The sequence below is a fragment of the Chrysoperla carnea genome, chromosome 1, assembly GCF_905475395.1.
Source record: "Chrysoperla carnea chromosome 1, inChrCarn1.1, whole genome shotgun sequence".
Classification (NCBI taxonomy): domain Eukaryota; kingdom Metazoa; phylum Arthropoda; class Insecta; order Neuroptera; family Chrysopidae; genus Chrysoperla; species Chrysoperla carnea.
In genome coordinates this window covers 33,410,231-33,424,645 of record NC_058337.1, presented here as the reverse complement: position 1 = coordinate 33,424,645, position 14,415 = coordinate 33,410,231, and positions in this window count along the sequence as shown.

The following is a 14,415-nucleotide window of genomic DNA, read 5'->3' as shown; positions in this document are numbered from 1 at the left end:
AATATGATTAGTCGTTAAGGAGCTATAACCGTACAGGCCAACCTATCTATTTAAAATTAATTAAAAATATTATATGAAGTTGTTCTTATCAAATAATTTTACATTTGTAAGCAACAGGAATATTAAACTGCAATTTTCTGTCTGGATTACCGATTTACCATTTAGAATACCGATTTATCACCGATACGTAACAGGCTACTGTTCTCTATATTTTATTTGGACAACTATTCCGTTTTCTACAACTAGTCGCGTGGTTAACAAGCTCTTGAGTCAATATGGAGCATTTTCTCTCATAGGACATAAATATGGCAGAGCAGCCATTTTCGAGATAGAAGGGAGGTTTTTCAGTTTTAATGAGGTTTCTTTTTTGTTCTTTGAAATTACCATTCCCACCGTCTTCTTTGGGTTAATTTTCATACCCAATTTCATGTTGGCTTCCTGCAATTTACCCAGTAAATACTTCATTTTTTCTTCGCTGTCTGCGATAAGAATTGTATCGTCGGCATGTCTAATATCGTTGATATTACCACCCTCCCCCCGCTATTGTGATAACTTCAATATCCTTGATATTACCAAAAATTTCTTCGATGTATATATTGAATAGAGCTGGCGATAATATACATCCTTGTCTCATTACTTTTTTTATGATTTCCTTCGACATACCATTATTGCTATTCATTTTCGTTACTTGGGCCCATTACATTTTCACAATGATCTTTGTCGTCTATGTTTGTGGTCTTGAGCACTTCAATAAATTTTTTATGCTTCACGTTATCGAAGGCTTTGATATAATCCAGGAAGCTTAGAAAGATGTCTTTTTGCATTTCCAGACCCCTCTCCGTAATTTGCATTAAGATGCATAATTAATTCTTAGTCCTTTTTTCTTTAAAAAATCTCATTTGTTCTTCCCAGATCTTTTCTGATTTATACATTTGTAAGAATTTTCATCGTATATGGTTAATTAAACTGATTGTTTTGAATTTTTCGCATTCGACCGCATTATTTTATTTTGGAATGGTAATGAACGCTGAAGTTAGAAAGTCTCCTGTTATATCGACTGTTTCATAGATATCATTCAGTATCTGAAGTATTTTTCCAATCAGCTCTTCATCGAAGCTCTTTATCATTTCTGTGGATATTCCATCTGTGCCTACGGCTTTAATGTCTTTCAGTTTTCTGATAGCCTCGGTTTTTTCATCTTTTATAGAATTGTGTTTCCAAAGTTTATGTTGATCACAATTTCTTCCCCTCTTTCCTGGTCAATGTATAACTCTTCAATATATTCGATCCATCTGTCCTGGATTTCTTCTTTATCCATCAGCAACCCACCTACACTTCTGTGATTGAATTTTTCGATGAATAGTTCCCACATATCATTTTTAGAACTTAAAAATGGTCCTTTTAGGTCATAATTAACTGTTGTACTCAGGTCATCATAAACCATTCACAGCCATTTCATTTAGCCAGCTCATTGCAATCCAAATTCACATCATACCTAAATCAATTATAACATAAATACTTAATTTCCTGCGTCTTGTATTAGGTACTCGTCGCTAGTATATGGATGGAATATTTCAATGTGATTGCAGTGTGACACAGTAAGAAAAATTACTTAATTTACCTCTTAATTATTTGGTTAAAAAAAAACCTGTAAAAATATTTCAAATCAAGTGTACAATTTTCAAAATACAATGTTTTTTTTTTTTAGTTTTTATTCAGTTTGTTGCAAGAATGCCATGCTGTTTTTTAAGTTTACCTACTAATACACAGAAAATGAACGTACTTTTATTGTAAAATAACAATTTATTTGATAGAATACCAAACTTTTAACATAAAATAACAGTTTATTACGCAAAAATGTTGGTAATTTAATAAACTAAGTTTGTATTTTTACTAAAGTATTATGCATGGCTTCTAAAACTTTTGGTTGCACATAGAAACAATATACGTATTAATAAAGCCTAAGATGAAGACGTGCATTAATTTGGCATTCGCATGACTGAGCCTTAAATAAGGAAAGCGAAATGAATTTTAATTATTTCTACGAAATGGATATAGGATGTTATAAAGTATTTCTAAGAGCTTCCATTCGCGATAAAATCTCAAACAGTTTACAATTTCCAGTGAACCGTGGAAGTTATTGAGTATAACAAAAACTACATGTTTGCAGTAAACGGTTTAACCAATGTAAATTTTACATTTAAAATTCACTACTTTCATAATCGTGTAAATGCGAAGAGTAAAATTCCTTAAACCCATGTCCTACTCGAATTGATGTTAATGATAATTTTGACATAGGCTTCATTGCTTGAAAAAATGGTGTTAACATAATTGGATTCTTCAATTTACAATATTGTAACTTCGCGTAAAAGCAAGCAATGGAGCTGCTTTGTAGCAATGTAGATTAAGCTAAATTAATGTTTTTAGTGTAGCACGATGTTAAAAACTTTAAGTAACATCTTCTGCAAATTATGACCCCAACCTCAGCGAGTTAATATCTTACTCCGTAGCTTAGGTTATTAACTTTTAACAAGGCATTCCGCATTGTTATAAATTAGCGCGGTGTAAAGGTAAAACTAGCTAATGGAACCGTTTCAGTAAATTTTAATAAAAGACCAATCTTTGAATCCATTTTACTTTTTTAGGTCTATGAAAGATTTTCAAACAAATAATCAACAAGTTTTTGCTTCACTAGTTCCGACCAAAGTTTCGACTTACGAATACTCAAAAATAGACTGAAATGAATAAATACATGGAAAGTTAAGAATACGACAACAATAATTTCCGAAACTTCTAGATTCAAATAGAATATATACTTATACAAACATATACAAATACCAAACATAAAAAAATTATCTAAGTATATATTCAAAGACCTTTTTGCTTTTACGTTTTAATAATGATGCTAAACGCATGCGTCATACATTACAAAAAAATAAAAATTGATTAAACCATAGAATTACAAAATCCAAAATTCATGAGTCGAAAATATACAGATGTGAGATAAAGTATAAAATAGTGAAATGAAAAAGAACTGAAATGAAACATAAATGCGCAAGCGATCGGTCGGTCGATCATGAAACGCTTGTTTTATGCTGTATACGTGAATAAAATAACTTGCTGATGAAACTCATAATTATATAGATGAGAGGGGGTGAAGAGCAATGATATATATTTAAACGGCGGACGATTCCTATGATGAAAACTAACACACACATGACAACAACATACGAACAACGTACAAGTGACGGACGATACCAAAGCAAGTCGAAGCAAGCAACCAAAGCTTTATACATATAAAAACTCAAAAATCAATGCTTGAAACGTACAACATAGTTAGTTAGTGCAAGGCAAGTATTATAGTAGAGCATAAAGGCATGATATACATATACATAGATATAACAAGATGAACATTACATACAAAATGGTTAAATGGAGTTATTGTGCATACTCGTTTATACTCGTATATATTCGTCTGACGTCAATACTAACACTAGTTGTTCATTGGTTTGGAGGCGGGGTTCAACCGCACCAAGTCTTTATAGAATAAAATACACTGAGGACCCGCTCGACAACATGCACACACACACACACATATACACCATGTAGTATAACATCCACACATACGGATGATATACCCATGCAAGCAAGCAAGTCAAATGCTGTGATCATCTGATATTGCTGTTTAGTTTGAATACAACTCTAGTGTATATTGGACGTATGTTTAATTTTTAAAAATCGCGCGCCCTCTATTTTATTTAAACATTTTAATTATAACATAACCATGTATAACGATTATTGAAATTGGAACAAAACGTATTTTAAAATTATCAGTGTTGTTAAAAATTTTTAGTGAATTTTTTTTATTGTTAGTTATAAGTGTATAACATTTTTATTACCATAAGTATCTCTTGTATAGCACTGTACTTACGATATATGTGTCTCATTTTATACAATGATAGTTCTATGAGTAAGGTATATTATCGGCGCGCGTACACTGTTGTCATGTTGCTTATTTATATTTCATACTGATGCTGTTTTGTTACGCATACAGTGTAGTCAGATTTATACATTTCTTTGATGACAGGGGGCAATATGCTAAATTTATATTTTTAATTAATAGTAATTTTTTTTTAAATTGATGTGGATATTTTTTGGTAAGTTATTTTTACAATATATTAATGTAGTCCTTTATGATAATTGCTTTAAATTGGAAGTTCGATAATGTATTCAGCTTCGAAATATTGATAACAAAGTAAAGTTGATAGAATCATCGCGAGATTATTCATAATAAATACATGTTAAAATATGGAAAAAATCGGACGTGCTTATTATGAGCTGTTTGAATTTCGGTGCATCCCATTAAGTCTTTTGACAATATCTGGCGTTGCGCTGTGAATTCTATCTATTGTAAAGTGACTTGCTTGAATCAATTCTAGAATAAGTATGAGTGACCAATATGACATATTGGCATAACACTTAAGGATTTATGTATTTCTCATTTGTGAATGCACGTGACAATCGTTGTTTAACGTCACGTGGCAAAAATGAGAGAAACTTAGTATAGCATTCATGAAATTAGATATATCATCTGAAATTAGATGTCATTCCTGAAATAAGATTGTTAACACTTGGAAAATTGTATCGCAAGGTATAAATTCATGGACTGTTTTTTCACAAAAATTTAAATGTTTAAATTTGTGTTTGTTTAACTTTATTTTTAATTGAAACTAAATTATGATATCATGTAAGCTTTTTTTTTTTGTAATAAAAATTATCTCAAAACAAAATCCTGCCTACACTTTACTGTAATATAAATAAACAACGATTTTTTATCATAGAAATTTTTCTAAATAAAAAAACCGGATACTTAGTATCTGTATAAATAAAAAAACACATATATTTCTCGATATAATTTACATATTTTATACTAAAAAACATTCAGTAAAGACGTTTCTTTCAATACAAAAAACTTCAATAATAAAAATTGTATAGAATTAAAACTATTTACTATTGTCATTATTATTATTTTGAGTGTTTTAAAATGAGATAAATGTATTTAATACCGCTCTAAATAGACAAAGAACTGTATAGTTCAATAAATATATTTGAAACGACAAAGATAAATACTTATATATTATACATGTAAATTAGAGTGAGATGCTTATAGTATACACAATGAATTGGAATAGAATAACACGGTGTGGCACCATAGACGTGGTCGGTCGATGTGTGTGATGATAGACCGACTGACTTAATATATTGTGTACAGTTGTAGGCTAGACGGACAACCATATGAGAATATTGTTTTTGATCATCATCAACATTGAAAATTAAAAAAAAAGGAAGGGGAGAATTTTTATGTTTCGTTGGGATTTCAGTCCTTGCAGTAGTGTATGTGTTATATTCATCCTCCATAATAATAAACATTATATGCACTCACTCATTCTGTTTGTTACAAGATAATTTTTTCGTTTTTTACCCCCCTTATAATAATGTATTGTTACAATAAATGCCTTTAGGATTCTCAGTTTATTATTATTATTAAACATTTTTTTTGTTGTTAACATTTTTTTATTTTATTTTATTTTTTTATAATGCGCATGTGTTCCAATCATAAATTTTGTTTTATGTTGTAATTTATTTTTGTTCTGAAATATTTTGATATGAAATGTATAGAGATAAATTTAATGATTGAAATTCAAATGTTATTAATGTTAAATAGACGCATGCGTTGGCTCTTACATTAAATATATTCAGATTGTTGTAATATAAAGTTACGCGGCATGTTTGTTAAATTCAGATGTATGATATAATCAAAGAGCGAATTCTAGATGTAATGTAACCATGGTATTTAGTAGACAGGGAAAAATAATACGAAACAGAATATCGATAATAAAGGCAATCAAGAATACAAGAATACAGTTCATTGTTTATTGAACTAGAATTTGATCACAAAACAATCAAATTTTTTGATGAAACTACGATATAATGTAATCTTTAATGCCATTCTGTAATTAGTGGCATATAATATATAGCTTATAGGCCACTATATGTTATAGTGGCGTCAATACTATTAACAACATATATTACTTCCCAGGACTGCTCCTACTCTATGTCATACCAGCATGGATACTGCACTATCCAACTGGGTGACATGGAAGCTAGGCTACCTTTACCATGACAAACACCAACTCTTTAGCTACCCGAAAGAAATTCATTACTTTCAAACGTTAACTAAAAAAACTTATTGATAATATATTATCGAGAGTCACACATATATTACAAAATATATGTCATTCAAAATTGCAAACAACGATTTATAATTGACTGGTTTATTCCCATCTCAAGTTTGACATCGGTTTCTGAAGAATCTTCGTTTTCGAGTCAAGAGAAATCATCTGTAAGAATTTCAAGTTCATCAAGAGAAACCTATGGGCTCCATTCTTAAAGAAAATTGAATCTTGACGTTACCCTCTATACTTATGCAGCCACGATCTTCATAGGCATAGAGTGTACCGTCAAAAATACATCTTTTCTCAAATATATATCACATCGCCAACTGCGATGGTGGTTTATGGATTGGTTTATTTCCAGCTCATCATCTTCAGTAAAAGTTTCTTATACTTTTCTGATCAAGAAAAACTCATGTGCAACCTTTATCAAAGAAAGTATAATCTCGATATTACCCTCTATACCTATGAAGCCTCGATCTTCATAGACATAGAGTGTAAGATCATAAATACAGAGTCATAAGATAAACTATAATAATCGTCTACTTGTGCTTCTGACAGAGAAATCATCGGTAATGAAATATAATGCTTATTGACATGTTGAAGAAAATTTATGCAAAAACTAATTTAAAAAGTTTCTAATTTATGTTTTTTTTTTTTATGTTCTCAGTTATAATTGATGTTGTCAATTAACAGTGAATTATGTAATTATAAAGCAGTATTGCTAAATATTTTCTCTACTTCAAATCTACTACAAGAGTTTTTTTTAAAGTGTAGATTGTATTATCCATTTCGTTTCCTAACTGTAGGACACGCCACCAAGTGTGCATCATTGGGATATTTGATTTTTGTGTTTAAGGTAAATATATTGTGTCTGAACGCCTGTACCGGACAGTGTATCATGACTCTTGCAGGAGCTGTCACAGTAGGTAGGAAGAGGAGACCAGGTCGCATCTTTTCTGTCACTGTTCAGCTCTTGCCATCTGCTCATGGCCTTACTTAAGCCAGATTTTCTTTGAAGACCACTTCGACCTAAATTCCATTGATGTTAAACGCTCCTGCTGTTCATAAACAGCTCCAGATGTTCATGAAGTAGTGGTCGGGGAAGGGTCAACCCTTTTTTCGGTATCACAACGGATCCTATTATTTTGCTTACCTGATTCCTACACACTAAAGTAAGGAACACGCTTAAGAAAACTAGTACGGAATTTATCTAAAAGAAACCCAATTCCTTCCGTCAGTCTTTCCAGTCAAATAGACGCAAAGCTTGAACAAAAATCTAGCTATTATATAGAATAAGTAGGAGAAAACGTAACTTATATTAGAAGGGTGTAAAATTAATAAAACCTAAATGTTCTCATTTAATTTTCTTAACTATAAAGTTATAATGGCAAAATGCTTATAAATATCTGAATGTCGAGAAAATACATCGATAAACCTTATAAATCATGCCTTGGATAGTCATGTTTCGACTTTCGCTTCAAATTCTGGAAGTCATTACCTTTACCAGAATTTAAGCAGATTAAACTTAAATTTACCAGATTTTAATAACGACATTAATAATGAGAAATCTAAATCCTAAGCTTTTCTGATAATGAATTGTTAAAGTTAAATAACGAATAAACGGTGTAACCGATTTCGGTAAATGAGATACCGTTAAAATCCTTGTATGATTCCGATCTACGAATGAAAGTGAAAATGGCGTTTCGAAATATTCTAAAGACAATTTCGTTTGTTTAGACACGTAACTTGAAAAAAGTCTTTTTAAATATTTCTTGAATATTCAACGCGATAATTTTTAAGTTATAATACCTACACAATATTAAAATGTAACTTGATCTGATAAGAATTTCATTTGCCCTGTTGGAATTAAATCTTCATTTCATTCTCTATAGGCTAAAAAAACTTTATAGGTAAATGATCTCTTACAAACTCCATGTGGGGAATCTTTTATCGAATAGTGAAAAATAATTTTGCAATATTTTATGTGCATTGACACGTTATGTTTACGCGGAAAATTCATTTGTCGTATTGTTTTAAACGGAAGTAATAAAGTATGATATGGTGCAATTTTTTGCAATAGATATTTTTAACTTAAAAATAAATTTTATATATAAAATATGAACACGTAGTCGCACGTATATATACTGAGTTTACGTAGGTTAGTTATGGCACCAAACATAAAAGATCTTATCTACAATACTTTAAAGTGAATTGAATGAGTATATGTTATCACACTGCCATATCTCCAGTTACATAAATTTTGATAAATTTAATTTTTACGTTTTTATATCATGATATCAAATCAATTACAATATTGATTTTCTATAAATAAATTTTTAACAACTTGTTTTTTAATTCAGTTAATTTTTTCAAATACTTCCTAGATTCATTTATCACTAAATTTAAGTATGGCAAATTCGGTATTTTAGCCTTAACATTAGGGGTCTTGTGTGCTTAGTTTGATCTTAAGATTAAATAGTGCGTTCTCTATATTTTGTAACGCCGAAACGAAAGTCAGCGGTCACAGGACCAAAATGTTGTCGTGTTAACTTATAGGTAATTGTCATTGTTTCGGTTAATACTCAACGCCTCGCGACAAGTTTGGATTAGTTTGACTTACGTAAAAATCAAGAAATTTTCCAAATAGTTTAGAGCAGCAATTTCAAAAACCGGCTTAATTTTGAAAATTATTTACCATATTTTTACCTGTACTAACACAAAATTTCAATATTTGCCTTGAATTTAATGATGGCCACAGCACAAGCTTTCTCGTAAATTTTTTAATTTTAATTAAAAGTAACAAAATTTGCAAGGTTAAACCGGGAAATTTTACATAAATTGAATAAAGAATCGCTGAACAATTTTTAAATAAATAAAATGACTCATTTATAACAGAAAATTTATTGTAAATCGGTTAATTACAATAAAGAAAGTTTTTTTGGTATTAAGGATCGTAGTTACTCATTCTTCATATTGGAATATAATGTTCATATTTTCAGAGGCAAACTCGTCTGACATTTTCATTTGCAAATAATGCCGACCCTGAAAATATGTCTGGCTTGGCACTAGCCTCTCGAGAGTCCCTAGTATGAATACAGCGTTCCATATCGTTCGAGGGGAGTACTTTTAAATAAAAAGACTCAACAAGTTTTGCATAAATACGATATAAATTTAAATTTTTTCACCTGAGGCGTACCGAGTCGAAGAGAGACTATATTTGTATGCGACAAAAACGAGACTAGATTACCATAAATCTCCCTTCGTGCGAATCCATATAATATTCGGTTTTTTGCATTCATCATAATTTTTTTTAAAGGTTATTAATAGTTACAGTATAAAGAATCCCAACTGTTGAAATCCGAATAAATTTTTTATACTCTAATCTTTATACTGAAGTAAAGATAAAATACCTTTGAAATCGTTAAGTAACCGGTAATGACTTTTCAGCTAAGTTAACTATAATATCATTAGTACCTATACTTTTTTATATTCTCCTACTTTCTTGATAATCATTGTTTTCTTCAAATATTTGTACATTTAACGCTTGATTTAACGTTATATTATTAACATTAATTACTTGTCCGGAACACTCTAGTACATAAAATCATACGGTTCATTCTAAATCTAAATTATCTAAAGATTAATGTCATGATACAATGAATACACGTTAGATTGTTATCCAAAAACTAGAAAATAAATAGACTTTGTAGATATATTTCTGTACGTGTCTTTATTGAGTTTACGTCTTATTATCTTAAAAGAACTTGATAATTACACCAAGAATTGCAACTGCGTCTTCTTGCTGGATGAAGCTTATCGTAGTAGTCCAATGTTCATTGACTCGGTCAAATAAATCGGTCTCGATGCCATTTAAGTCTAGTGACGTTGAAATATGATATTTCAGTAAACACTTGTCGTTACCGAATCGTTGTCTAATTGGAATCATGTATACCTTTCAATTTAGACCATGCAAATGCTATATGTTGTAAAAATTTGACCGTTCTTATTGAAAACCTTTTAAGGGTATGATCACACGTGTGCATCAACGGTCATAGAAGTAATGCTTTTCAAAATTCAAATCATAATAAATATTTTAAGGAACGGCAAACGGTGACCTTTAGTAAAATCCGAAGCTAACGCGCATTATAGTCAGAATAAAAATAAATAGCCCTTACTTCTACGTGTTACTTCACTAAAAGTACTTATCTACATTTTTTTTCAATCCATGACTTATTTTAAGGCTTTATCATTTTGATCAAAAATCAATCCAGTCTAATCTTTCGACAATAAAATCCAAAGTTGATTTTAGTGAGCCATACATTTTTTATCAGTTCTGTTCGTTTGAACGAACATCATATAGTTGAACGAACTGTAAACAAAGTTTGTTGGTAATTTTTTATACATCAATTTTAATAATTGATTGATTCAATTTAGTTTTTTATTCATAAATTTCTGAATTATCTATAAATGTATACCCAGTGTTCACTAAACTTGAAATGTTTTTTAAATACTCATTTTACAAATTAAAAATTTGGTTATTTCCCGTTATGGTACCGTCGACCATGATCCATGACAATATGTATTTCCGGTTTCGAGTATTCATTGGTAGTTCTATTCACTGCTTGGAACTATTTTAACAACTGGGACAGGATCAATTACAGGATCCGATTCACTCATTGTCAGTATAGTTGTTTAAATTGAATAAATTTTTAATTATTTATAAAAATAACGTACACAATATCAGTTGGTAATTTTGTTATTAAAGAATAACAATTTTTTAATCAATCAGCGTGCACTTAGCAATTTTTAATGTGCTAAATTACAATTTGACTGTTAAACTTTGTTAGTTTATAACCTAATGAAAACAAAAATGTTAGATTATAAATCTTGTTGTGCGCTTACAATTTATCAACAGTTTACAATCTGACTAGATTTATTATGAACTAACGATTCTTACAATGAAACTGACATATCTAACACGAACATTAATGGACCAATGACACTTCCTTATAGAACTCCATAAGATTAATTTCCTCGATAGTCGATATTTCAATCAATGTTTTTCATTAAGGTACATTATTTTACAGTAAGTAAATTTTTAATTTTGTATTTCAGGTCTAAACGTCATGACCTTGTCGAAATCAATCCAATATTATCTAGGGTACTAATAAAACCATTATTTGTATCAGTTATAACTTCTCTTGTTTAAAAGTTGTTGAAGGTGGTTACTAAACACTCGGTATACTTGTATATAACAAGCGCCTCGATAGATACACATAGATATATGATGTATGTATTTACTTATCCTGCTTCATCGTATAATTTGTGTCACGCAATAAAAAAAAATTACAGACTTCTGGTTGTTTTTGTAATGATTACTATTTTTATATTAATAATGGTTCCGGAACATTTATTTTCATATTATTTCAATGTGAATACTTTCTCAGCATATATCTATAATGCATACATATATATTCTCTTACTCAAGGTTAACCAAGATAGGCCTTTATGACTTGTTAGTTCAGTAAAAAAAGTAGCAGTATAATTTATGCAAAATAACGCGCAGCTAAGCTTCCAAATAATTATAATTAAACTTTAGCACAGTGATTTTAAATGATTAAAGCCCAAATATAATGTGCTCCAAAGTATTATAATGATACACCAGTATTTTGTAAACTCAGTTGATTTGATGATATAAAGGATCTTATTTATAAAATCATTGTGGATGGTTTTAGATGACACCTCGCTCATCAATTTCGTACCAACATTATATTTAAGTAGTTTTTAATTCAAGGTATTTTAGTAAAATTTCGAAGTTTTATTTAAAGTAAAAACAATTGTTCTTAACTATTACACTTTGCCGGTAGCTAGGAAACAAAATCTATATGGACTTCGTGATACGACACAAAGTTTGTGTTTTGTTTTGGTTGATTGCCGGAATATAGTAATTCTGAATCGTTGTAAGAAAATTCAGAATTATTGAAGGTTAGGTTTGAGTGGATGTCCTGGGATGGGACACACTAAGACAATAGGGTACGTTGTGATAACGAATAAAGGTTGGCTCATTCCCGGCTACTACTCTATGAACCATTTGAAGCTGTTTAAAAACAGCAGGAGTGCTTTGACGTCTACGGACTTTAGGTCGAACAGGTTGCCGAAGAGGGGTTGGTCCAAGCAAGTCAATCTTCTCATGGCAAGAGTTGAACAATTGCAGACAAGATGGGACATTGCCTCCTCCTCCCCGGTGGGACAGCTCCTTCGATAGTCGTGATACACTGTCAGGCCTAAGCGTTGGCCTAGCCAGTATTATGTAATAGCCGCAACAACTTTGCTAATAGAGGCGCTTGAAAGCGCTATAGGTACGTTTCTCCCTCCATCTAAGATTGGCCCTTTTTAAGAATTATTGTAATTCAATTTGGCAGAATTATTCTAAGAAAATTTAATTAATCTTTGATTTGTTTATTTTGGATGTTCGTTTCTCCATCACGCAGAAACTAAATAGTAGATTGGTATTAAATTGGACATGGATGCAACTGAGACTCACTAATGGAAAATCGACTTAAACAATAGAGTTTAGAACTGAAGAATTATTTTACTCGCCTAAGAAACTTACTGTCTGTGATAGAACATTACCGTGAATAAATTGTAAAATACATTTGTGATTTGTAAATAAAATATTTTCACAAATTGACATGTTTAAGACGTAATAAATAAGCTAGTGAAAGTGTCATTAAACTTGACCCATTTGCTTAGACGTGATTGAATAACAAGCATCCATTGAAACTGTAAAAAAATATTTACCTTTAATAAGGTATTATGGTCTGAAGAAGGAAGTACATGTATAAAAGATAAAATGCAATTTGGGTATTTAAAAAAGAAAATACAAAAGAGTTAAAAACATTAACTTTTTAATGTCAATACACTTGAGAATTAAAATTATATATATGGTAAAGTGAGTGATGGGTTCAAATAACTGAAGTGTATTAAGTTTATTATTTTTATTTTTTGGTATAAACAATAATGATAGAAGATAATCTATTTTTAGTATCTATTCTATCTTTATTCAACATATTATTTTACAATATATTTTACCAAAATCATAAAAATTATGTAATATACTTATAGAGGTTGTATACCTAAACCTTACTTATAGGAACTACATATAGGAAAACAAAAGAATTGACCGTAAAAAGAATTCATTAAGTATTATATTCTATTATACGATCATATTATTGTTAACAAAACTACATTGTAAATGGTTCGAAAAGGCAGGATAAATTATTGAAGTGAAAGTTCTTTAACGGCGCGTTGTTACTATTTGGAGTAAACGCTAACAAAGAAGTAATATTAAGTCATTAAGGAGAAAATAAACCTGGGAATCTTCTCCAAAGAAGAGTAATCATTCATAAAGAAGCCCAGAAAGAAACACAAATAAATATAAAGGAAATAAGAGTTTTCCGTAAATTTCGCGTTAGTAAGATCAAGAAAAACTTACAAATTATATTCGAACTTTGGTCTCTCTCTTACACATTAATCTTGGTTCTTTTATAATTGGGTATCTTGCAAACTTGGTATACTTTACTCTTGCTCTTACACAAACGCAAGATAAAGCAAGACTTTTACAGACAAAAACCAGTGTGTAATACAAAGATGTAAAGAAAACTAAGTGTGTCAAAACAAATGTCAAATACAGACTTGATTTTGGTATTGGTGTTAGTTTTGCTCAGCACTTGTCATAGCGAGAAAACAAACTCATTTTTTTATTATTAATCAATGAAGCTATGTAGATTAACTTGAACTATAGAGGCAGGTGTGTATCTAGAATCAAAATTATAAAATTTATAAATTTATGTATTTTTAAAATCATTCTTTAAAATATATCGATCAAAATCTTGTCCAGTAAATATTCATATCTGCCGAGAAACTACATAGTAAACCTAGGTACATTTGTCTCTAGGTACTACATCTTACTCTATGATATAAATACTTAAAAATCAGCCGTTTCCCTAAAACTACTTTTCCATCAGTTAAATGAAATGTCGTTCATCTGTCAATCAAATTAAAGGTACACTAAAGTTGTCTACATCACCCATTTAGTAAATATAGGTAGAATATAATATATAACTATATAGTTTGTTGTTACCTTTAAGGTATAGTTAGTTACCTTATATATTACAAA